Here is a 25,415-nt window from a genome sequence, read left to right as displayed (position 1 = left end):
CATTCTGCCCCCGTGTGCCTTCTCCCATTCTGCCCCCGTGTGTCATCTCCCATTCTACCCCCGTGTGTCATCTCCCATTCTGCCCCATGTGTCATCTCCCATTCTGCCCCCGTGTGTCATCTCCCATTCTTCCCCCGTGTGTCATCTCCCATTCTGCCCCGTGTGTCATCTCTCATTCTGCCCCCTGTGTCATCTCCCAATCTACTCCCATGTGTCATCTCGCATTCTGCCCCCATGTTTCATCTCCCATTCTACTCCCATGTGTCATCTCCCATTCTGCCCCCGTGTGCTGCCCCATGTGTCATTTCCCATTCTTTCCCCCTGTGTCATCTCCCATTCTGCCCCCATGTGTCATCTCCCATTCTGCCACCATGTGTCATCTCCCATTCTACCCCCATGTGTCATCTCCGAATCTACCCCCATGTGTCATCTCCCATTCTGCCCCCGTGTGCCATCTCCCATTCTGCCCCCATGTGTCATTTCCCATTCTACCCCCTTGTGTCGTCTCCCATTCTGCCCCATGTGTCATCTCCCATTCTGCCCCATGTGTCATCTCCCATTCTGCCCCTGTGTGTCATCTCCCATTCTTCCCCCGTGTGTCATCTCCCATTCTGCCCCGTGTGTCATCTCTCATTCTGCCCCCTGTGTTATCTCCCAATCTATTCCCATGTGTCATCTCCCATTCTGCCCCCATGTGTCATCTCCCATTCTGCCCCCTGTGTCATCTCCCATTTTACCCCATGTGTCATCTCCCATTCTACTCCCATGTGTCATCTCCCATTCTGCCCCCTGTGTCATCTCCCATTCTGCCCCCATGTGTCATCTCCCATTCTACACCATGTGTCATCTCCCATTCTGCCCCCTGTGTCATCTCCCATTCTGCCCCATGTGTCATCTCCCATTCTACTCCCATGTGTCATCTCCTATTCTACCCCCATGTGTCATCTCCCATTCTGCCCCCACGCGTCATCTTCCATTCTGCTCCCTGTGTCACCTCACATTCTACCCCATGTGTCATCTCCAATTCTGCCCCCATGTGTCATCTCCCATTCTGCCCCCATGTGTCATCTCCCATTCTGCCCCATGTGTCATCTCCCATTCTGCCACCATGTGTCATCTCCTATTCTGCCCCCATGTGTCATCTCCCATTCGGCCCCCATGTGTCATCTCTCATTCTAGCCCCATGTGTCATCTCCCATTCTGCCCCCATGTGTCATCTCCCATTCTGCCCCCATGTGTCATCTCCCATTCTGCCCCCATGTGTCATCTCCCATTCTGCCCCCATGTGTCATCTCCCATTCTGCCCCCATGTGTCATCTCCATTCTGCACCCATGTGTCATCTCCCATTCTTCCCCCATGTGTCATCTCCCATTCTGCCCCCATGTGTCATCTCCTATTCTACCCCATGTTTCATCTCCCATTCTGCCCCATGTGTCATCTCCTATCCTGCCCCCATGTGTCATCTCCCATTCTACCCCCATGTGTCATCTCCCATTCTGCCCCATGTGTCATCTCCCATTCTGCCCCATGTATCATCTCCCATTCTGCCCCATGTGTCATCTCCCATTCTGCCCCATGTGTCATCTCCTATTCTGCCCCCATGTGTCATCTCCCATTCTACCCCCATGTGTCATCTCCCATTCTGCCCCCATGTGTCATCTCCCATTCTACCCCCACGTGTCATCTCCCATTCTGCTCCCATGTCTCATTTCCCATTCTGCCCCCATGTGTCATCTCCCACTCTGCCCCCATGTGTCATCTCCTATCCTGCCCCCATGTGTCATCTCCCATTCTGCCCCATGTGTCATCTCCTATTGTGCCCCCATGTGTCATCTCCCATTCTGCTCCCATGTGTCATCTCCCATTCTACCTCCATGTGTCATCTCCCATTCTGCCCCATGTGTCATCTCCCATTCTACCCCATGTGTCATTTCTCATTCTGCCCCCATGTGTCATCTCCCATTCTGCCCCCATGTGTCATCTCCCATTCTGCCTCCATGTGTCATCTCCCATTCTGCCCCCATGTGTCATCTCCCATTCTACCCCCATGTGTCATCTCCCATTCTGCCCCTATGTGTCATCTCCCATTTTGCCCCCATGTGTCATCTCCTATTCTGCCCCCATGTGTCATCTCCCATTCTGCCCCGATGTGTCATCTCCCATTCTGCCCCATGTATCATCTCCCATTCTGCCCCATGTGTCATCTCCCATTCTGCACCCCTGTGTCATCTCCCATTCTGCCCCCCTGTGTCATCTCCCATTCTGCCCCCCTGTGTCATCTCCCATTCTGCCCCAAGTGTCATCTCCCATTCTGCCCCATGTGTCATCTCCCATTCTGCCCCCATGTGTCATCTCCCATTCTACCCCCATGTGTCATCTCCTATTCTGCCCCCATGTCTCATCTCCCATTCTGCCCCAAGTGTCATCTCCCATTCTGCCCCATGTGTCATCTCCCATTCTGCCTCCATGTGTCATCTCCCATTCTGCCCCCATGTGTCATCTCCCATTCTACCCCCATGTGTCATCTCCCATTCTGCCCTCGTGTGTCATCTCCCATTCTGCTCCCGTGTGTCATCTCCCATTCTGCCCCCGTGTGTCATCTCCCATTCTGCCCCCACGTGTCATCTCCCATTCTGCCCCCACGTGTCATCTCCCATTCTGGCCCCATGTGTCATCTCCCATTCTGCCCCATGTGTCATCTCCCATTCTGCCCCCATGTGTCATCTCCCATTCTGCCACCATGTGTCATCTCCCATTCTGCCACCATGTGTCATCTCCCATTCTGCCCCCATGTGTCATCTCCCATTTTGCCACCATGTGTCATCTCCCATTCTGCCCCCATGTGTCATCTCCCATTCTGCCCCCATGTGTCATCTCCCATTCTACTCCCATATGTCATCTCCCATTCTGCCCCCGTGTGTCATCTCCCATTCTGCCCCCGTGTGTCATCTCCTATTCTACCCCATGTGTCATCTCCCATTCTGCCCCCATGTGTCAGCTCCCATTCTACCCTCATGTGTCATCTCCCATTCTGCCCCATGTGTCATCTCCCATTCTGCCCCCTTGTGTCATCTCCTATTCTGCCCCCATGTGTCATCTCCCATTCTACCCCCTTGTGTCATCTCCCATTCTGCCCCCATGTGTCATCTCCCATTTTGCCACCATGTGTCATCTCCCATTCTGCCCCCATGTGTCATCTCCCATTCTGCCCCCATGTGTCATCTCCCATTCTACTCCCATGTGTCATCTCCCATTCTGCCCCCGTGTGTCATCTCCCATTCTGCCCCCATGTGTCATCTCCCATTCTGCCCCCATGTGTCATCTCCCATTCTACCCCCATGTGTCATCTCCCATTCTACCCCCATGTGTCATCTCCCATTCTACCCCCATGTGTCATCTCCCATTCTGCCCCATGTGTCATCTCCCATTCTTTCCCCATGTGTCATCTCCCATTCTGCCCCCATGTGTCATCTCCCATTCTGCCCCCATGTGTCATCTCCCATTCTGCCACCATGAGTCATCTCCCATTCTTCCCCCATGTGTCATCTCCCATTCTACCCCCATGTGTCATCTCCCATTCTGCCCCCGTGTGCCTTCTCCCTTTCTGCCCCCGTGTGTCATCTCCCATTCTACCCCCGTGTGTCATCTCCCATTCTGCCCCATGTGTCATCTCCCATTCTGCCCCCGTGTGTCATCTCCCATTCTTCCCCGTGTGTCATCTCCCATTCTGCCCCGTGTGTCATCTCTCATTCTGCCCCCTGTGTCATCTCCCAATCTACTCCCATGTGTCATCTCCCATTCTGCCCCCATGTTTCATCTCCCATTCTACTCCCATGTGTCATCTCCCATTCTGCCCCCGTGTGCTGCCCCATGTGTCATTTCCCATTCTTTCCCCATGTGTCATCTCCCATTCTGCCCCCATGTGTCATCTCCCATTCTGCCACCATGTGTCATCTCCCATTCTACCCCCATGTGTCATCTCCCATTCTACCCCCATGTGTCATCTCCCATTCTGCCCCCGTGTGCCATCTCCCATTCTGCCCCCATGTGTCATTTCCCATTCTACCCCCTTGTGTCGTCTCCCATTCTGCCCCATGTGTCATCTCCCATTCTGCCCCATGTGTCATCTCCCATTCTGCCCCTGTGTGTCATCTCCCATTCTTCCCCCGAGTGTCATCTCCCATTCTGCCCCCGTGTGTCATCTCTCATTCTGCCCCCTGTGTTATCTCCCAATCTATTCCCATGTGTCATCTCCCATTCTGCCCCCATGTGTCATCTCCCATTCTGCCCCCTGTGTCATCTCCCATTTTACCCCATGTGTCATCTCCCATTCTACTCCCATGTGTCATCTCCCATTCTGCCCCCTGTGTCATCTCCCATTCTGCCCCCATGTGTCATCTCCCATTCTACACCATGTGTCATCTCCCATTCTGCCCCCTGTGTCATCTCCCATTCTGCCCCATGTGTCATCTCCCATTCTACTCCCACGTGTCATCTCCTATTCTACCCCCATGTGTCATCTCCCATTCTGCCCCCATGCGTCATCTTCCATTCTGCTCCCTGTGTCACCTCCCATTCTACCCCATGTGTCATCTCCCATTCTGCCCCCATGTGTCATCTCCCATTCTGCCCCCATGTGTCATCTCCCATTCTGCCCCATGTGTCATCTCCCATTCTGCCACCATGTGTCATCTCCTATTCTGCCCCCATGTGTCATCTCCCATTCGGCCCCCATGTGTCATCTCTCATTCTAGCCCCATGTGTCATCTCCCATTCTGCCCCCATGTGTCATCTCCCATTCTGCCCCCATGTGTCATCTCCCATTCTGCCCCCATGTGTCATCTCCCATTCTGCCCCCATGTGTCATCTCCCATTCTGCCCCCATGTGTCATCTCCATTCTGCACCCATGTGTCATCTCCCATTCTTCCCCCATGTGTCATCTCCCATTCTGCCCCCATGTGTCATCTCCTATTCTACCCCATGTTTCATCTCCCATTCTGCCCCCATGTGTCATCTCCTATCCTGCCCCCATGTGTCATCTCCCATTCTACCCCCATGTGTCATCTCCCATTCTGCCCCATGTGTCATCTCCCATTCTGCCCCATGTATCATCTCCCATTCTGCCCCATGTGTCATCTCCCATTCTGCCCCATGTGTCATCTCCTATTCTGCCCCCATGTGTCATCTCCCGTTCTGCCCCCATGTGTCATCTCCCGTTCTGCCCCCTTGTGTCATCTCCCATTCTGCCCCCATGTGTCATCTCCTATTCTGCCCCCATGTGTCATCTCCCATTCTACCCCCATGTGTCATCTCCCATTCTGCCCCCATGTGTCATCTCCCATTCTACCCCCACGTGTCATCTCCCATTCTGCTCCCATGTCTCATTTCCCATTCTGCCCCCATGTGTCATCTCCCACTCTGCCCCCATGTGTCATCTCCTATCCTGCCCCCATGTGTCATCTCCCATTCTGCCCCATGTGTCATCTCCTATTGTGCCCCCATGTGTCATCTCCCATTCTGCTCCCATGTGTCATCTCCCATTCTACCTCCATGTGTCATCTCCCATTCTGCCCCATGTGTCATCTCCCATTCTACCCCATGTGTCATTTCTCATTCTGCCCCCATGTGTCATCTTCCATTCTGCCCCCATGTGTCATCTCCCATTCTGCCTCCATGTGTCATCTCCCATTCTGCCCCCATGTGTCATCTCCCATTCTACCCCCATGTGTCATCTCCCATTCTGCCCCTATGTGTCATCTCCCATTTTGCCCCCATGTGTCATCTCCTATTCTGCCCCCATGTGTCATCTCCCATTCTGCCCCGATGTGTCATCTCCCATTCTGCCCCATGTATCATCTCCCATTCTGCCCCATGTGTCATCTCCCATTCTGCACCCCTGTGTCATCTCTCATTCTGCCCCCCTGTGTCATCTCCCATTCTGCCCCCCTGTGTCATCTCCCATTCTGCCCCAAGTGTCATCTCCCATTCTGCCCCATGTGTCATCTCCCATTCTGCCCCCATGTGTCATCTCCCATTCTACCCCCATGTGTCATCTCCTATTCTGCCCCCATGTCTCATCTCCCATTCTGCCCCAAGTGTCATCTCCCATTCTGCCCCATGTGTCATCTCCCATTCTGCCCCCATGTGTCATCTCCCATTCTGCCCCCATGTGTCATCTCCCATTCTGCCCCCATGTGTCATCTCCCATTCTGCCCCCATGTGTCATCTCCCATTCTACCCCCATGTGTCATCTCCCATTCTGCCCCTATGTGTCATCTCCCATTCGGCCCCCATGTGTCATCTCCCATTCTGCCCCCATGTGTCATCTCCCATTCTACCCCCATGTGTCATCTCCCATTCTGCCCCATGTGTCATATCCCATTCTGCCCCCCTGTGTCATCTCCCATTCTGCCCCCCTGTGTCATCTCCCATTCTGCCCCCCTGTGTCATCTCCTATTCTGCCCCATGTGTCATCTACCATTCTGCCCCCATGTGTCATCTCCCATTCTGCTCCCATTCTGCCCCAAGTGTCATCTTCCATTCTGCCCCATGTGTCATCTCCCATTCTGCCCCCATGTGTCATCTCCCATTCTGCCCCCATGTGTTATCTCCTATTCAGCCCCCATTTGTCATCTCCCATTCTGCCCCCATGTGTCATCTCCCATTCTACCCCATGTGTCACCTCCCATTCTGCCCCCATGTGTCATCTCCCATTCTGCCCCCATGTGTCATCGCCCATTCTACCCCCATGTGTCATCTCCCATTCTGCCCCCATGTGTTATTTCTCATTCTGCCTCCATGTGTCATTTCTTATTCTGCCTCCATGTGTCATTTCTCATTCTGCCTCCATGTGTCATTTCTCATTCTGCCCCCATGTGTCATCTCCCATTCTGCCCCCATGCGTCATCTCCCATTCTGCCCCCATGTGTCATCTCCCATTACACCCCATATGTCATCTCCCATTCTACCCCATGTGTCATCTCCCATTCTACCCCATGTGTCATCTCCCATTCTACCCCATGTGTCATCTCCCATTCTACCCCATGTGTCATCTCCCATTCTACCCTATGTGTCATCTCCCATTCTACCCCATGTGTCATCTCCCATTCTGCCCCCATGTGTCATCTCCCATTCTGCCCCCCTGTGTCATCTCCCATTCTGCCCCCCTGTGTCATCTCCCATTCTGCCCCATGTGTCATCTCCCATTCTGCCCCCATGTGTCATCACCCATTCTACCCCCGTGTGTCATCTCCTATTCTGCCCCCATGTGTCATCTCCCATTCTGCCCCAAGTGTCATCTCCCATTCTGCCCCATGTGTCATCTACCATTCTGCCCCCATGTGTCATCTCCCATTCTGCTCCCATTCTGCCCCAAGTGTCATCTTCCATTCTGCCCCATGTGTCATCTCCCATTCTGCCCCCATGTGTCATCTCCCATTCTGCCCCCATGTGTCATCTCCTATTCAGCCCCCATGTGTCATCTCCCATTCTGCCCCCATGTGTCATCTCCCATTCTACCCCATGTGTCACCTCCCATTCTGCCCCCATGTGTCATCTCCCATTCTGCCCCCATGTGTCATCGCCCATTCTACCCCCATGTGTCATCTCCCATTCTGCCCCCATGTGTTATTTCTCATTCTGCCTCCATGTGTCATTTCTTATTCTGCCTCCATGTGTCATTTCTCATTCTGCCTCCATGTGTCATTTCTCATTCTGCCCCCATGTGTCATCTCCCATTCTGCCCCCATGCGTCATCTCCCATTCTGCCCCCATGTGTCATCTCCCATTACACCCCATATGTCATCTCCCATTCTACCCCATGTGTCATCTCCCATTCTACCCCATGTGTCATCTCCCATTCTACCCCATGTGTCATCTCCCATTCTACCCCATGTGTCATCTCCCATTCTACCCTATGTGTCATCTCCCATTCTACCCCATGTGTCATCTCCCATTCTGCCCCCATGTGTCATCTCCCATTCTGCCCCCATGTGTCATCTCTCATTTTGCCCCCATGTGTCATTTCTCATTCTGCCCCCCTTTGTCATCTCCCATTCTACCCCCAAGTGTCATCTCATATTCTGCCCCCATGTGTCATCTCTCATTCTGGCCCCATGTGTCATCTCCCATTCTACGTCCATGTGTCATCTCCCATTCTACCTCCAAGTGTCATCTCCTATTCTGCCCCCATGTGTCATCTCCCATTCTGCCCCCATGTGTCATCTCCCATTCTGCCCCATGTGTCATCTCCCATTCTACCCCCATGTGTCATCTCCCATTCTACCTCCATGTGTCATCTCCCATTCTACCCCCATGTGTCATCTCCCATTCAGCCCCCATGTGTCATCTCTCATTCTACCCCCATGTGTCATCTCCTATTCTGCCCCCATGTGTCATCTCCCATTCTACCTCCATGTGTCATCTCCCATTCTACCCCCATGTGTCATCTCCTATTCTGCCCCCATGTGTCATCTCTCATTCTGCCCCCATGTGTCATCTCTCATTCTGCCCCCATGTGTCATCTCCCATTCTGCCCCCATGTGTCATCTCTCATTCTGCCCCCATGTGTCATCTCCCATTCTGCCCCCATGTGTCATATCCTATTCTGCCCCCATGTGTCATCTCTCATTCTGCCATGTGTCATCTCCCATTCTACCCCCATGTGTCATCTCCTATTCTGCCCCCATGTGTCATCTCCCATTCTGCCCCCATGTGTCATCTCCCATTCTGCCCCAAGTGTCATCTCCCATTCTGCCCCATGTGTCATCTCCCATTCTGCCCCCATGTGTCATCTCCCATTCTGCCCCCATGTGTCATCTCCTATTCTGCCCCCATGTGTCATCTCCCATTCTGCCCCCATGTGTCATCTCCCATTCTACCCCATGTGTCATCTCCCATTCTGCCCCCATGTGTCATCTCCCATTCTACCCCCATGTGTCATCTCCCATTCTGCCCCATGTGTCATTTCTCATTCTGCCTCCATGTGTCATTTCTCATTCTACCCCCATGTGTCATCTCCCATTCTACCCCATGTGTCATCTCCTATTCTGCCCCCATGTGTCATCTCCCATTCTGCCCCAAGTGTCATCTCCCATTCTGCCCCATGTGTCATCTCCCATTCTGCCCCCATGTGTCATCTCCCATTCTGCCTCCATGTGTCATCTCCCATTCTACCCCCATGTGTCATCTCCCATTCTGCCCCATGTGTCATTTCTCATTCTGCCTCCATGTGTCATCTCCCATTCTACCCCATGTGTCATCTCCCATTCTGCCCCATGTGTCATTTCTCATTCTGCCTCCATGTGTCATTTCTCATTCTACCCCATGTGTCATCTCCCATTCTACCCCCATGTGTCATCTCCCATTCTACCCCCATGTGTCATCTCACATTCTGCCCCCATGTGTCATCTTCCATTCTGCCCCCATGTGTCATCTCCCATTCTACCCCATGTGTCATCTCCCATTCTACCCCATGTGTCATCTCCCATTCTACCCCATGTGTCATCTCCCATTCTGCCCCCATGTGTCATCTCCCATTCTGCCCCCATGTGTCATCTCTCATTCTGCCCCCATGTGTCATTTCTCATTCTGCCCCCCTGTGTCATCTCCCATTCTACCCCCAAGTGTCATCTCCTATTCTGCCCCCATGTGTCATCTCTCATTCTGGCCCCATGTGTCATCTCCCATTCTACGTCCATGTGTCATCTCCCATTCTACCCCCAAGTGTCATCTCCTATTCTGCCCCCATGTGTCATCTCCCATTCTGCCCCCATGTGTCATCTCCCATTCTGCCCCCATGTGTCATCTCCCATTCTACCCCCATGTGTCATCTCCCATTCTACCTCCATGTGTCATCTCCCATTCTACCCCCAAGTGTCATCTCCCATTCAGCCCCCATGTGTCATTTCTCATTCTACCCCCATGTGTCATCTCCTATTCTGCCCCCATGTGTCATCTCCCATTCTACCTCCATGTGTCATCTCCCATTCTACCCCCATGTGTCATCTCCTATTCTGCCCCCATGTGTCATCTCTCATTCTGCCCCCATGTGTCATCTCTCATTCTGCCCCCATGTGTCATCTCCCATTCTGCCCCCATGTGTCATCTCTCATTCTGCCCCCATGTGTCATCTCCCATTCTGCCCCCATGTGTCATATCCTATTCTGCCCCCATGTGTCATCTCTCATTCTGCCATGTGTCATCTCCCATTCTACCCCATGTGTCATCTCCTATTCTGCCCCCATGTGTCATCTCCCATTCTGCCCCAAGTGTCATCTCCCATTCTGCCCCATGTGTCATCTCCCATTCTGCCCCCATGTGTCATCTCCCATTCTGCCCCCATGTGTCATCTCCTATTCTGCCCCCATGTGTCATCTCCCATTCTGCCCCATGTGTCATCTCCCATTCTACCCCATGTGTCATCTCCCATTCTGCCCCCATGTGTCATCTCCCATTCTACCCCCATGTGTCATCTCCCATTCTGCCCCATGTGTCATTTCTCATTCTGCCTCCATGTGTCATTTCTCATTCTACCCCCATGTGTCATCTCCCATTCTACCCCATGTGTCATCTCCTATTCTGCCCCCATGTGTCATCTCCCATTCTGCCCCAAGTGTCATCTCCCATTCTGCCCCATGTGCCATCTCCCATTCTGCCCCCATGTGTCATCTCCCATTCTGCCCCCATGTGTCATCTCCCATTCTACCCCCATGTGTCATCTCCCATTCTGCCCCATGTGTCATTTCTCATTCTGCCTCCATGTGTCATCTCCCATTCTACCCCCATTTGTCATCTCCCATTCTGCCCCATGTGTCATTTCTCATTCTGCCTCCATGTGTCATTTCTCATTCTACCCCATGTGTCATCTCCCATTCTGCCCCCATGTGTCATCTCCCATTCTACCCCCATGTGTCATCTCCCATTCTACCCCCATGTGTCATCTCCCATTCTGCCCCCATGTGTCATCTCCCATTCTACCCCCATGTGTCATCTCCCATTCTGCCCCATGTGTCATTTCTCATTCTACCTCCATGTGTCATTTCTCATTCTACCCCCATGTGTCATCTCCCATTCTACCCCATGTGTCATCTCCCATTCTGCCCCCATGTGTCATCTCCCATTCTACCCCCATGTGTCATCTCCCATTCTGCCCCATGTGTCATTTCTCATTCTGCCTCCATGTGTCATCTCCCATTCTACCCCCATGTGTCATCTCCCATTCTGCCCCCATGTGTCATCTCCCATTCTGCCCCCATGTGTCATCTCTCATTCTGCCCCCATGTGTCATTTCTCATTCTGCCCCCCTGTGTCATCTCCCATTCTACCCCCAAGTGTCATCTCCTATTCTGCCCCCATGTGTCATCTCTCATTCTGGCCCCATGTGTCATCTCCTATTCTACGTCCATGTGTCATCTCCCATTCTACCCCCAAGTGTCATCTCCTATTCTGTCCCCATGTGTCATCTCCCATTCTACCCCCATGTGTCATCTCCCATTCTGCCCCCATGTGTCATCTCCCATTCTACCCCCATGTGTCATCTCCCATTCTACCTCCATGTGTCATCTCCCATTCTACCCCCATGTGTCATCTCCCATTCAGCCCCTATGTGTCATCTCTCATTCTACCCCCATGTGTCATCTCCTATTCTGCCCCCATGTGTCATCTCCCATTCTACCTCCATGTGTCATCTCCCATTCTACCCCCATGTGTCATCTCCTTTTCTGCCCCCATGTGTCATCTCTCATTCTGCCCCCATGTGTCATCTCTCATTCTGCCCCCATGTGTCATCTCCCATTCTGCCCCCATGTGTGATCTCTCATTCTGCCCCCATGTGTCATCTCCCATTCTGCCCCCATGTGTCATATCCTATTCTGCCCCCATGTGTCATCTCTCATTCTGCCATGTGTCATCTCCCATTCTACCCCCATGTGTCATCTCCTATTCTGCCCCCATGTGTCATCTCCCATTCTGCCCCAAGTGTCATCTCCCATTCTGCCCCATGTGTCATCTCCCATTCTGCCCCCATGTGTCATCTCCCATTCTGCCCCCATGTGTCATCTCCTATTCTGCCCCCATGTGTCATCTCCCATTCTGCCCCCATGTGTCATCTCCCATTCTACCCCATGTGTCATCTCCCATTCTGCCCCCATGTGTCATCTCCCATTCTACCCCCATGTGTCATCTCCCATTCTGCCCCATGTGTCATTTCTCATTCTGCCTCCATGTGTCATTTCTCATTCTACCCCCATGTGTCATCTCCCATTCTACCCCATGTGTCATCTCCCATTCTGCCCCCATGTGTCATCTCCCATTCTACCCCCATGTGTCATCTCCCATTCTGCCCCATGTGTCATTTCTCATTCTGCCTCCATGTGTCATCTCCCATTCTGCCCCCCTGTGTCACCTCCCATTCTGCCCCCATGTGTCATCTCCCATTCTGCCCCCATGTGTCATCTCCCATTCTGCCTCCATGTGTCATTTCTCATTCTGCCTCCATGTGTCATCTCCCATTCTGCCCCCCTGTGTCATCTCCTATTCTGCCCCCATGTGTCATCTCCCATTCTGCCCCAAGTGTCATCTCCCATTCTGCCCCATGTGTCATCTCCCATTCTGCCCCCATGTGTCATCTCCCATTCTGCCCCCATGTGTCATCTCCTATTCTGCCCCCATGTGTCATCTCCCATTCTGCCCCCATGTGTCATCTCCCATTCTACCCCATGTGTCATCTCCCATTCTGCCCCCATGTGTCATCTCCCATTCTACCCCCATGTGTCATCTCCCATTCTGCCCCATGTGTCATTTCTCATTCTGCCTCCATGTGTCATTTCTCATTCTACCCCCATGTGTCATCTCCCATTCTACCCCATGTGTCATCTCCCATTCTGCCCCCATGTGTCATCTCCCATTCTACCCCCATGTGTCATCTCCCATTCTGCCCCATGTGTCATTTCTCATTCTGCCTCCATGTGTCATCTCCCATTCTGCCCCCCTGTGTCACCTCCCATTCTGCCCCCATGTGTCATCTCCCATTCTACCCCCATGTGTCATCTCCCATTCTACCCCATGTGTCATCTCCCATTCTGCCCCCATGTGTCATCTCCCATTCTACCCCCATGTGTCATCTCCCATTCTGCCCCATGTGTCATTTCTCATTCTGCCTCCATGTGTCATCTCCCATTCTGCCCCCCTGTGTCACCTCCCATTCTTCCCCCATGTGTCATCTCCCATTCTGCCCCCATGTGTCATCTCCCATTCTGCCCCCATGTGTCATCTCCTATTCTGCCCCCATGTGTCATCTCCCATTCTGCCCCCATGTGTCATCTCCCATTCTACCCCATGTGTCATCTCCCATTCTGCCCCCATGTGTCATCTCCCATTCTACCCCCATGTGTCATCTCCCATTCTGCCCCATGTGTCATTTCTCATTCTGCCCCCATGTGTCATTTCTCATTCTACCCCTATGTGTCATTTCTCATTCTGCCCCCATGTGTCATCTCCCATTCTACCCCCATGTGTCATCTCCCATTCTACCCCCATGTGTCATCTCCCATTCTGCCGCATGTGTCATCTCCCATTCTACCCCCATGTGTCACCTCCCATTCTGCCCCATGTGTCATCTCCCATTCTACCCCATGTGTCATCTCCCATTCTACCCCCATGTGTCATCTCCCATTCTACCCCCATGTGTCATCTCACATTCTGCCCCCATGTGTCATCTCCCATTCTGCCCCCATGTGTCATCTCCCATTCTACCCCATGTGTCATCTCCCATTCTACCCCATGTGTCATCTCCCATTCTACCCCATGTGTCATCTCCCATTCTGCCCCCATGTGTCATCTCCCATTCTGCCCCCATGTGTCATCTCTCATTCTGCCCCCATGTGTCATTTCTCATTCTGCCCCCCTGTGTCATCTCCCATTCTACCCCCAAGTGTCATCTCCTATTCTGCCCCCATGTGTCATCTCTCATTCTGGCCCCATGTGTCATCTCCCATTCTACGTCCATGTGTCATCTCCCATTCTACCCCCAAGTGTCATCTCCTATTCTGCCCCCATGTGTCATCTCCCATTCTGCCCCCATGTGTCATCTCCCATTCTGCCCCCATGTGTCATCTCCCATTCTACCCCCATGTGTCATCTCCCATTCTACCTCCATGTGTCATCTCCCATTCTACCCCCAAGTGTCATCTCCCATTCAGCCCCCATGTGTCATTTCTCATTCTACCCCCATGTGTCATCTCCTATTCTGCCCCCATGTGTCATCTCCCATTCTACCTCCATGTGTCATCTCCCATTCTACCCCCATGTGTCATCTCCTATTCTGCCCCCATGTGTCATCTCTCATTCTGCCCCCATGTGTCATCTCTCATTCTGCCCCCATGTGTCATCTCCCATTCTGCCCCCATGTGTCATCTCTCATTCTGCCCCCATGTGTCATCTCCCATTCTGCCCCCATGTGTCATATCCTATTCTGCCCCCATGTGTCATCTCTCATTCTGCCATGTGTCATCTCCCATTCTACCCCCATGTGTCATCTCCTATTCTGCCCCCATGTGTCATCTCCCATTCTGCCCCAAGTGTCATCTCCCATTCTGCCCCATGTGTCATCTCCCATTCTGCCCCCATGTGTCATCTCCCATTCTGCCCCCATGTGTCATCTCCTATTCTGCCCCCATGTGTCATCTCCCATTCTGCCCCATGTGTCATCTCCCATTCTACCCCATGTGTCATCTCCCATTCTGCCCCCATGTGTCATCTCCCATTCTACCCCCATGTGTCATCTCCCATTCTGCCCCATGTGTCATTTCTCATTCTGCCTCCATGTGTCATTTCTCATTCTACCCCCATGTGTCATCTCCCATTCTACCCCATGTGTCATCTCCTATTCTGCCCCCATGTGTCATCTCCCATTCTGCCCCAAGTGTCATCTCCCATTCTGCCCCATGTGCCATCTCCCATTCTGCCCCCATGTGTCATCTCCCATTCTGCCCCCATGTGTCATCTCCCATTCTACCCCCATGTGTCATCTCCCATTCTGCCCCATGTGTCATTTCTCATTCTGCCTCCATGTGTCATCTCCCATTCTACCCCCATTTGTCATCTCCCATTCTGCCCCATGTGTCATTTCTCATTCTGCCTCCATGTGTCATTTCTCATTCTACCCCATGTGTCATCTCCCATTCTGCCCCCATGTGTCATCTCCCATTCTACCCCCATGTGTCATCTCCCATTCTACCCCCATGTGTCATCTCCCATTCTGCCCCCATGTGTCATCTCCCATTCTACCCCCATGTGTCATCTCCCATTCTGCCCCATGTGTCATTTCTCATTCTACCTCCATGTGTCATTTCTCATTCTACCCCCATGTGTCATCTCCCATTCTACCCCATGTGTCATCTCCCATTCTGCCCCCATGTGTCATCTCCCATTCTACCCCCATGTGTCATCTCCCATTCTGCCCCATGTGTCATTTCTCATTCTGCCTCCATGTGTCATCTCCCATTCTACCCCCATGTGTCATCTCCCATTCTGCCCCCATGTGTCATCTCCCATTCTGCCCCCATGTGTCATCTCTCATTCTGCCCCCATGTGTCATTTCTCATTCTGCCCCCCTGTGTCATCTCCCATTCTACCCCCAAGTGTCATCTCCTATTCTGCCCCCATGTGTCATCTCTCATTCTGGCCCCATGTGTCATCTCCTATTCTACGTCCATGTGTCATCTCCCATTCTACCCCCAAGTGTCATCTCCTATTCTGTCCCCATGTGTCATCTCCCATTCTGCCCCCATGTGTCATCTCCCATTCTGCCCCCATGTGTCATCTCCCATTCTACCCCCATGTGTCATCTCCCATTCTACCTCCATGTGTCATCTCCCATTCTACCCCCATGTGTCATCTCCCATTCAGCCCCCATGTGTCATCTCTCATTCTACCCCCATGTGTCATCTCCTATTCTGCCCCCATGTGTCATCTCCCATTCTACCTCCATGTGTCATCTCCCATTCTACCCCCATGTGTCATCTCCTTTTCTGCCCCCATGTGTCATCTCTCATTCTGCCCCCATGTGTCATCTCTCATTCTGCCCCCATGTGTCATCTCCCATTCTGCCCCCATGTGTCATCTCTCATTCTGCCCCCATGTGTCATCTCCCATTCTGCCCCCATGTGTCATATCCTATTCTGCCCCCATGTGTCATCTCTCATTCTGCCATGTGTCATCTCCCATTCTACCCCCATGTGTCATCTCCTATTCTGCCCCCATGTGTCATCTCCCATTCTGCCCCAAGTGTCATCTCCCATTCTGCCCCATGTGTCATCTCCCATTCTGCCCCCATGTGTCATCTCCCATTCTGCCCCCATGTGTCATCTCCTATTCTGCCCCCATGTGTCATCTCCCATTCTGCCCCCATGTGTCATCTCCCATTCTACCCCATGTGTCATCTCCCATTCTGCCCCCATGTGTCATCTCCCATTCTACCCCCATGTGTCATCTCCCATTCTGCCCCATGTGTCATTTCTCATTCTGCCTCCATGTGTCATTTCTCATTCTACCCCCATGTGTCATCTCCCATTCCACCCCATGTGTCATCTCCCATTCTGCCCCCATGTGTCATCTCCCATTCTACCCCCATGTGTCATCTCCCATTCTGCCCCATGTGTCATTTCTCATTCTGCCTCCATGTGTCATCTCCCATTCTGCCCCCCTGTGTCACCTCCCATTCTGCCCCCATGTGTCATCTCCCATTCTGCCCCCATGTGTCATCTCCCATTCTGCCTCCATGTGTCATTTCTCATTCTGCCTCCATGTGTCATCTCCCATTCTGCCCCCCTGTGTCATCTCCTATTCTGCCCCCATGTGTCATCTCCCATTCTGCCCCAAGTGTCATCTCCCATTCTGCCCCATGTGTCATCTCCCATTCTGCCCCCATGTGTCATCTCCCATTCTGCCCCCATGTGTCATCTCCTATTCTGCCCCCATGTGTCATCTCCCATTCTGCCCCCATGTGTCATCTCCCATTCTACCCCATGTGTCATCTCCCATTCTGCCCCCATGTGTCATCTCCCATTCTACCCCCATGTGTCATCTCCCATTCTGCCCCATGTGTCATTTCTCATTCTGCCTCCATGTGTCATTTCTCATTCTACCCCCATGTGTCATCTCGCATTCTACCCCATGTGTCATCTCCCATTCTACCCCCATGTGTCATCTCCCATTCTGCCCCATGTGTCATTTCTCATTCTGCCTCCATGTGTCATCTCCCATTCTGCCCCCCTGTGTCACCTCCCATTCTTCCCCCATGTGTCATCTCCCATTCTGCCCCCATGTGTCATCTCCCATTCTGCCCCCATGTGTCATCTCCTATTCTGCCCCCATGTGTCATCTCCCATTCTGCCCCCATGTGTCATCTCCCATTCTACCCCATGTGTCATCTCCCATTCTGCCCCCATGTGTCATCTCCCATTCTACCCCCATGTGTCATCTCCCATTCTGCCCCATGTGTCATTTCTCATTCTGCCCCCATGTGTCATTTCTCATTCTACCCCCATGTGTCATTTCTCATTCTGCCCCCATGTGTCATCTCCCATTCTACCCCCATGTGTCATCTCCCATTCTACCCCCATGTGTCATCTCCCATTCTGCCGCATGTGTCATCTCCCATTCTACCCCCATGTGTCACCTCCCATTCTGCCCCATGTGTCATCTCCCATTCTACCCCATGTGTCATCTCCCATTCTACCCCCATGTGTCATCTCCCATTCTACCCCCATGTGTCATCTCACATTCTGCCCCCATGTGTCATCTCCCATTCTGCCCCCATGTGTCATCTCCCATTCTACCCCATGTGTCATCTCCCATTCTACCCCATGTGTCATCTCCCATTCTACCCCATGTGTCATCTCCCATTCTGCCCCCATGTGTCATCTCCCATTCTGCCCCCATGTGTCATCTCTCATTCTGCCCCCATGTGTCATTTCTCATTCTGCCCCCCTGTGTCATCTCCCATTCTACCCCCAAGTGTCATCTCCTATTCTGCCCCCATGTGTCATCTCTCATTCTGGCCCCATGTGTCATCTCCCATTCTACGTCCATGTGTCATCTCCCATTCTACCCCCAAGTGTCATCTCCTATTCTGCCCCCATGTGTCATCTCCCATTCTGCCCCCATGTGTCATCTCCCATTCTGCCCCCATGTGTCATCTCCCATTCTACCCCCATGTGTCATCTCCCATTCTACCTCCATGTGTCATCTCCCATTCTACCCCCAAGTGTCATCTCCCATTCAGCCCCCATGTGTCATTTCTCATTCTACCCCCATGTGTCATCTCCTATTCTGCCCCCATGTGTCATCTCCCATTCTACCTCCATGTGTCATCTCCCATTCTACCCCCATGTGTCATCTCCTATTCTGCCCCCATGTGTCATCTCTCATTCTGCCCCCATGTGTCATCTCTCATTCTGCCCCCATGTGTCATCTCCCATTCTGCCCCCATGTGTCATCTCTCATTCTGCCCCCATGTGTCATCTCCCATTCTGCCCCCATGTGTCATATCCTATTCTGCCCCCATGTGTCATCTCTCATTCTGCCATGTGTCATCTCCCATTCTACCCCCATGTGTCATCTCCTATTCTGCCCCCATGTGTCATCTCCCATTCTGCCCCAAGTGTCATCTCCCATTCTGCCCCATGTGTCATCTCCCATTCTGCCCCCATGTGTCATCTCCCATTCTGCCCCCATGTGTCATCTCCTATTCTGCCCCCATGTGTCATCTCCCATTCTGCCCCATGTGTCATCTCCCATTCTACCCCATGTGTCATCTCCCATTCTGCCCCCATGTGTCATCTCCCATTCTACCCCCATGTGTCATCTCCCATTCTGTCCCATGTGTCATTTCTCATTCTGCCTCCATGTGTCATTTCTCATTCTACCCCCATGTGTCATCTCCCATTCTACCCCATGTGTCATCTCCTATTCTGCCCCCATGTGTCATCTCCCATTCTGCCCCAAGTGTCATCTCCCATTCTGCCCCATGTGCCATCTCCCATTCTGCCCCCATGTGTCATCTCCCATTCTGCCCCCATGTGTCATCTCCCATTCTACCCCCATGTGTCATCTCCCATTCTGCCCCATGTGTCATTTCTCATTCTGCCTCCATGTGTCATCTCCCATTCTACCCCCATTTGTCATCTCCCATTCTGCCCCATGTGTCATTTCTCATTCTGCCTCCATGTGTCATTTCTCATTCTACCCCATGTGTCATCTCCCATTCTGCCCCCATGTGTCATCTCCCATTCTACCCCCATGTGTCATCTCCCATTCTACCCCCATGTGTCATCTCCCATTCTGCCCCCATGTGTCATCTCCCATTCTACCCCCATGTTTCATCTCCCATTCTGCCCCATGTGTCATTTCTCATTCTACCTCCATGTGTCATTTCTCATTCTACCCCCATGTGTCATCTCCCATTCTACCCCATGTGTCATCTCCCATTCTGCCCCCATGTGTCATCTCCCATTCTACCCCCATGTGTCATCTCCCATTCTGCCCCATGTGTCATTTCTCATTCTGCCTCCATGTGTCATCTCCCATTCTACCCCCATGTGTCATCTCCCATTCTGCCCCCATGTGTCATCTCCCATTCTGCCCCCATGTGTCATCTCTCATTCTGCCCCCATGTGTCATTTCTCATTCTGCCCCCCTGTGTCATCTCCCATTCTACCCCCAAGTGTCATCTCCTATTCTGCCCCCATGTGTCATCTCTCATTCTGGCCCCATGTGTCATCTCCTATTCTACGTCCATGTGTCATCTCCCATTCTACCCCCAAGTGTCATCTCCTATTCTGTCCCCATGTGTCATCTCCCATTCTGCCCCCATGTGTCATCTCCCATTCTGCCCCCATGTGTCATCTCCCATTCTACCCCCATGTGTCATCTCCCATTCTACCTCCATGTGTCATCTCCCATTCTACCCCCATGTGTCATCTCCCATTCAGCCCCCATGTGTCATCTCTCATTCTACCCCCATGTGTCATCTCCTATTCTGCCCCCATGTGTCATCTCCCATTCTACCTCCATGTGTCATCTCCCATTCTACCCCCATGTGTCATCTCCTTTTCTGCCCCCATGTGTCATCTCTCATTCTGCCCCCATGTGTCATCTCTCATTCTGCCCCCATGTGTCATCTCCCATTCTGCCCCCATGTGTCATCTCTCATTCTGCCCCCATGTGTCATCTCCCATTCTGCCCCCATGTGTCATATCCTATTCTGCCCCCATGTGTCATCTCTCATTCTGCCATGTGTCATCTCCCATTCTACCCCCATGTGTCATCTCCTATTCTGCCCCCATGTGTCATCTCCCATTCTGCCCCAAGTGTCATCTCCCATTCTGCCCCATGTGTCATCTCCCATTCTGCCCCCATGTGTCATCTCCCATTCTGCCCCCATGTGTCATCTCCTATTCTGCCCCCATGTGTCATCTCCCATTCTGCCCCCATGTGTCATCTCCCATTCTACCCCATGTGTCATCTCCCATTCTGCCCCCATGTGTCATCTCCCATTCTACCCCCATGTGTCATCTCCCATTCTGCCCCATGTGTCATTTCTCATTCTGCCTCCATGTGTCATTTCTCATTCTACCCCCATGTGTCATCTCCCATTCTACCCCATGTGTCATCTCCCATTCTGCCCCCATGTGTCATCTCCCATTCTACCCCCATGTGTCATCTCCCATTCTGCCCCATGTGTCATTTCTCATTCTGCCTCCATGTGTCATCTCCCATTCTGCCCCCCTGTGTCACCTCCCATTCTGCCCCCATGTGTCATCTCCCATTCTGCCCCCATGTGTCATCTCCCATTCTGCCTCCATGTGTCATTTCTCATTCTGCCTCCATGTGTCATCTCCCATTCTGCCCCCCTGTGTCATCTCCTATTCTGCCCCCATGTGTCATCTCCCATTCTGCCCCAAGTGTCATCTCCCATTCTGCCCCATGTGTCATCTCCCATTCTGCCCCCATGTGTCATCTCCCATTCTGCCCCCATGTGTCATCTCCTATTCTGCCCCCATGTGTCATCTCCCATTCTGCCCCCATGTGTCATCTCCCATTCTACCCCATGTGTCATCTCCCATTCTGCCCCCATGTGTCATCTCCCATTCTACCCCCATGTGTCATCTCCCATTCTGCCCCATGTGTCATTTCTCATTCTGCCTCCATGTGTCATTTCTCATTCTACCCCCATGTGTCATCTCCCATTCTACCCCATGTGTCATCTCCCATTCTGCCCCCATGTGTCATCTCCCATTCTACCCCCATGTGTCATCTCCCATTCTGCCCCATGTGTCATTTCTCATTCTGCCTCCATGTGTCATCTCCCATTCTGCCCCCCTGTGTCACCTCCCATTCTGCCCCCATGTGTCATCTCCCATTCTACCCCCATGTGTCATCTCCCATTCTACCCCATGTGTCATCTCCCATTCTGCCCCCATGTGTCATCTCCCATTCTACCCCCATGTGTCATCTCCCATTCTGCCCCATGTGTCATTTCTCATTCTGCCTCCATGTGTCATCTCCCATTCTGCCCCCCTGTGTCACCTCCCATTCTTCCCCCATGTGTCATCTCCCATTCTGCCCCCATGTGTCATCTCCCATTCTGCCCCCATGTGTCATCTCCTATTCTGCCCCCATGTGTCATCTCCCATTCTGCCCCCATGTGTCATCTCCCATTCTACCCCATGTGTCATCTCCCATTCTGCCCCCATGTGTCATCTCCCATTCTACCCCCATGTGTCATCTCCCATTCTGCCCCATGTGTCATTTCTCATTCTGCCCCCATGTGTCATTTCTCATTCTACCCCCATGTGTCATTTCTCATTCTGCCCCCATGTGTCATCTCCCATTCTACCCCCATGTGTCATCTCCCATTCTACCCCCATGTGTCATCTCCCATTCTGCCGCATGTGTCATCTCCCATTCTACCCCCATGTGTCACCTCCCATTCTGCCCCATGTGTCATCTCCCATTCTACCCCATGTGTCATCTCCCATTCTGCCCCCATGTGTCATCTCCCATTCTGCCCCATGTCCCTGCTTACCTTGCTGCCTCTCCAGCAGCGACGCTCTTTCGTTGATTTGAAGCGAGGATGCCGGCCAGTCACAGGCCGGCACTGACGTCATACGCCAACGACATGTGAGCTGATGTCAGCTGCCAGCCTGTGATTGGCTGGCGGCTGATAACTATTGCTGTGCGGGAAGACTCCTGAACGGCAATAGATTTAAATCCAGGCCCCTTTGCTCACCAGTCCCCTTGCCCCAGTAAGGGCAGTAATACCCTGATGGTGGTCCTGAGGATCTGCTGCATCATCCTATCACATCAGCTCCACAATGAATGGAGAATGGTCACTGACATTTTAACAAACTTTGTATAAGTCAATAAAACAAAAGTATATAAGAAACTTTACAATATATTTTTTATCATCCACTTCTTTCTCCATATATGAGTCACTTTTCTTCTCTTCCCCTTGTCCCCTGTATTCATCATTCACTTTAAAATAAATGGGTCAAAACAAAATGGACAGCCGGCCCACCGATGGATCAGATAATAAAGGAGGGGAGGAGGAGGAGGAAGGAGAAGAATGAAATAAGAAGAAAGACTTTCGAGTCATTTTTTATATCTACCAAGTGCTGGATTCACAACAACACTGCTCAGTGACCGGTAACTCTTGTGTAATCTCTTGCAGGCTGCCACTGCCTATGAATAAGTGCTACATAGAAAACGTGGACATCCCTCATGTCTGCCTATATTTTATATGGGAGACTTCATAGCTTCTTTTCTCCTCCTACTATCTCAGAAAAACTGAAAATTACAGATAGAACACTTTCAACTCTATAAGTAACCATAAGTCAAAGCTTTAAAGCAGAAATGTTCATTTACAGAGGAGCAGTGTTATAGTAGTTATATTCTTGTAAATAGGGGTAGTATTATAGTAGTTATATTCCTGCACATAGGGGCAGTATTATAGTAGTTATATTCTTGTACATAGGGGGCAGTATTATAGTAGTTATATTCTTGTACATAGGGGGCAGTATTATAGTAGTTATATTCTTGTACATAGGGGGCAGTATTATAGTAGTTATATTCTTGTACATAGGGAGCAGTATTATAGTAGTTATATTCTTGTACATAGGGGGCAGTATTATAGTAGTTATATTCTTGTACATAGGAGCAGTATTATAGTAGTTATATTCTTGTACATAGGGAGCAGTATTATAGTAGTTATATTCTTGTACATAGGGGCAGTATTATAGTAGTTATATTCTTGTACATAGGGAGCAGTATTATAGTAGTTATATTCTTGTACATAGGGGCAGTATTATAGCAGCTATATTCTTGTACATAGGGGCGGTATTATAGTAGTTATATTCTTGTACATAGGGGCAGTATTATAGTAGCTATATTCTTGTACATAGGAGCAGTATTATAGTAGTTATATTCTTGTACATAGGGGGCAGTATTATAGTAGTTATATTCTTGTACATAGGGGCAGTATTATAGTAGTTATATTCTTGTACATAGGGGCAGTATTATAGTAGTTATATTCTTGTACATAGGATCAGTATTATAGTAGTTATATTCTTGTAAATAAGGGTAGTATTATAGTAGTTATATTCTTGCACATAGGGGCGGTATTATAGTAGTTATATTCTTGTACATAGGGAGCAGTATTATAGTAGTTATATTCTTGTACATAGGAGCAGTATTATAGTAGTTATATTCTGGTACATAGGGGGCAGTATTATAGTAGTTATATTCTGGTACATAGGGAGCAGTATTATAGTAGTTATATTCTTGTAAATAGGGGTAGTATTATAGTAGTTATATTCTTGTACATAGGGGGCAGTATTATAATAGTTATATTCTTGTACATAGGGGCAGTATTATAGTAGTTATATTCTTGTACATAGGGGCAGTATTATAGTAGTTATATTCTTGTACATAGGGAGCAGTATTATAGTAGTTATATTCTTGTACATAGGGGCAGTATTATAGTAGTTATATTCTGGTACATAGGGGGCAGTATTATAGTAGTCATATTCTTGTACATAGGGGCGGTGTAATGCACACGCCCACGCTGAGCGGCGTGTGCGTGTGATTCCACTGGACCGTGCCGTAGAGTGAATGCCTGGAGGGGCGTAACTAGGTATTCACCCGATCCGACCAGGGTCGCACGACGGCATACGACGCCAGTGCACCAAGGATGAACCGAGCAGAGGGACCAGGTGCTACTCCAGGACAGACCCCGGACACGGCTGTTGACCCACACAGGGGAATACAGGAACAGACAGGTTAGGCTGGCACACAGACTGGTGGGTATAAGCAGGCACGACTGGTATGCAGGCAGGCGGGTACAGGCAAGCACGGCTAGAGTGCAGACAGGGAGGCACTAGCAGGTTGGAACACAGGCGGGATAGGACCCAGTACACACTGGGACTCAGGAACAGAACCACAGATGTGACGGACAAACACAGCAGAGTGAGGCCGCCCAGAGAAGTGAGCGAGAGCAGGGCAAGACGAGACCGCCTAGAGCGGTGAGCGAGAGTAGAGCAGGACGAGACCACCTGGAGCAGTGAGCAAGAGTAGAGCAGGACGAGGCCGCCTGGAGCGGTGAGCAAGACTAGAGCAGGATAAGGCCGCCTGGAGCGGTGAGCGAGAGTAGAGCAGGACGAGGCCATCTGGAGCGGTGTGCAAGAGAAGAGCAGGACGAGGCCGCCTGGAGCGGTGAGCAAGAGAAGAGCAGGACGAGGCCGCCTGGAGCAGTGAGCAAGAGTAGAGCAGGACGAGGTCGCCTGGAGCGGTGAGCAAGAGTAGAGCAGGACAAGGACGCCTGGAGCGGCGAGCAAAGGGTCAGAGCTGAGCGAGACTGCCGGAGCAGTGAGCAAAGGGTCAGAGCGGAGCGAGACTGCCGGAGCAGTGAGCAAAGGGTCAGAGCGGAGCGAGACTGCCGGAGCAGTGAGCAAAGGGTCAGAGCGGAGCGAGACTGCCGGAGCAGTGAGCAAAGGGTCAGAGCGGAGCGAGACTGCCGGAGCAGTGAGCAAAGGGTCAGAGCGGAGCAAGACTGCCGGAGCAGTGAGCAAAGGGTCAGAGCGGAGCGAGACTGCCGGGCAGTGAGCAAAGGGTCAGAGCGGAGCGAGACTGCCAGAGCAGTGAGCAAAGGGTCAGAGTGAAGCGAGACTGCCGGAGCAGTGAGCAAAGGGTCAGAGCGAAGCGAGACTGCCGGAGCAGTGAGCAAAGGGTCAGAGCGGAGCGAGACTGCCGGAGCAGTGAGCAAAGGGTCAGAGCGGAGCGAGACTGCCGGAGCAGTGAGCAAAGGGTCAGAGCGGAGCGAGACTGCCAGAGCAGTGAGCAAAGGGTCAGAGCAGG

The sequence above is a fragment of the Phyllobates terribilis genome, unplaced genomic scaffold (assembly GCF_046119375.1).
Source record: "Phyllobates terribilis strain yellow unplaced genomic scaffold, ASM4611937v1 Scaffold_1__5_contigs__length_1240528914, whole genome shotgun sequence".
NCBI lineage: Eukaryota > Metazoa > Chordata > Amphibia > Anura > Dendrobatidae > Phyllobates > Phyllobates terribilis.
The sequence above is the reverse complement of the archived record's forward strand: the minus strand, read 5'-3'. Positions refer to the sequence as shown.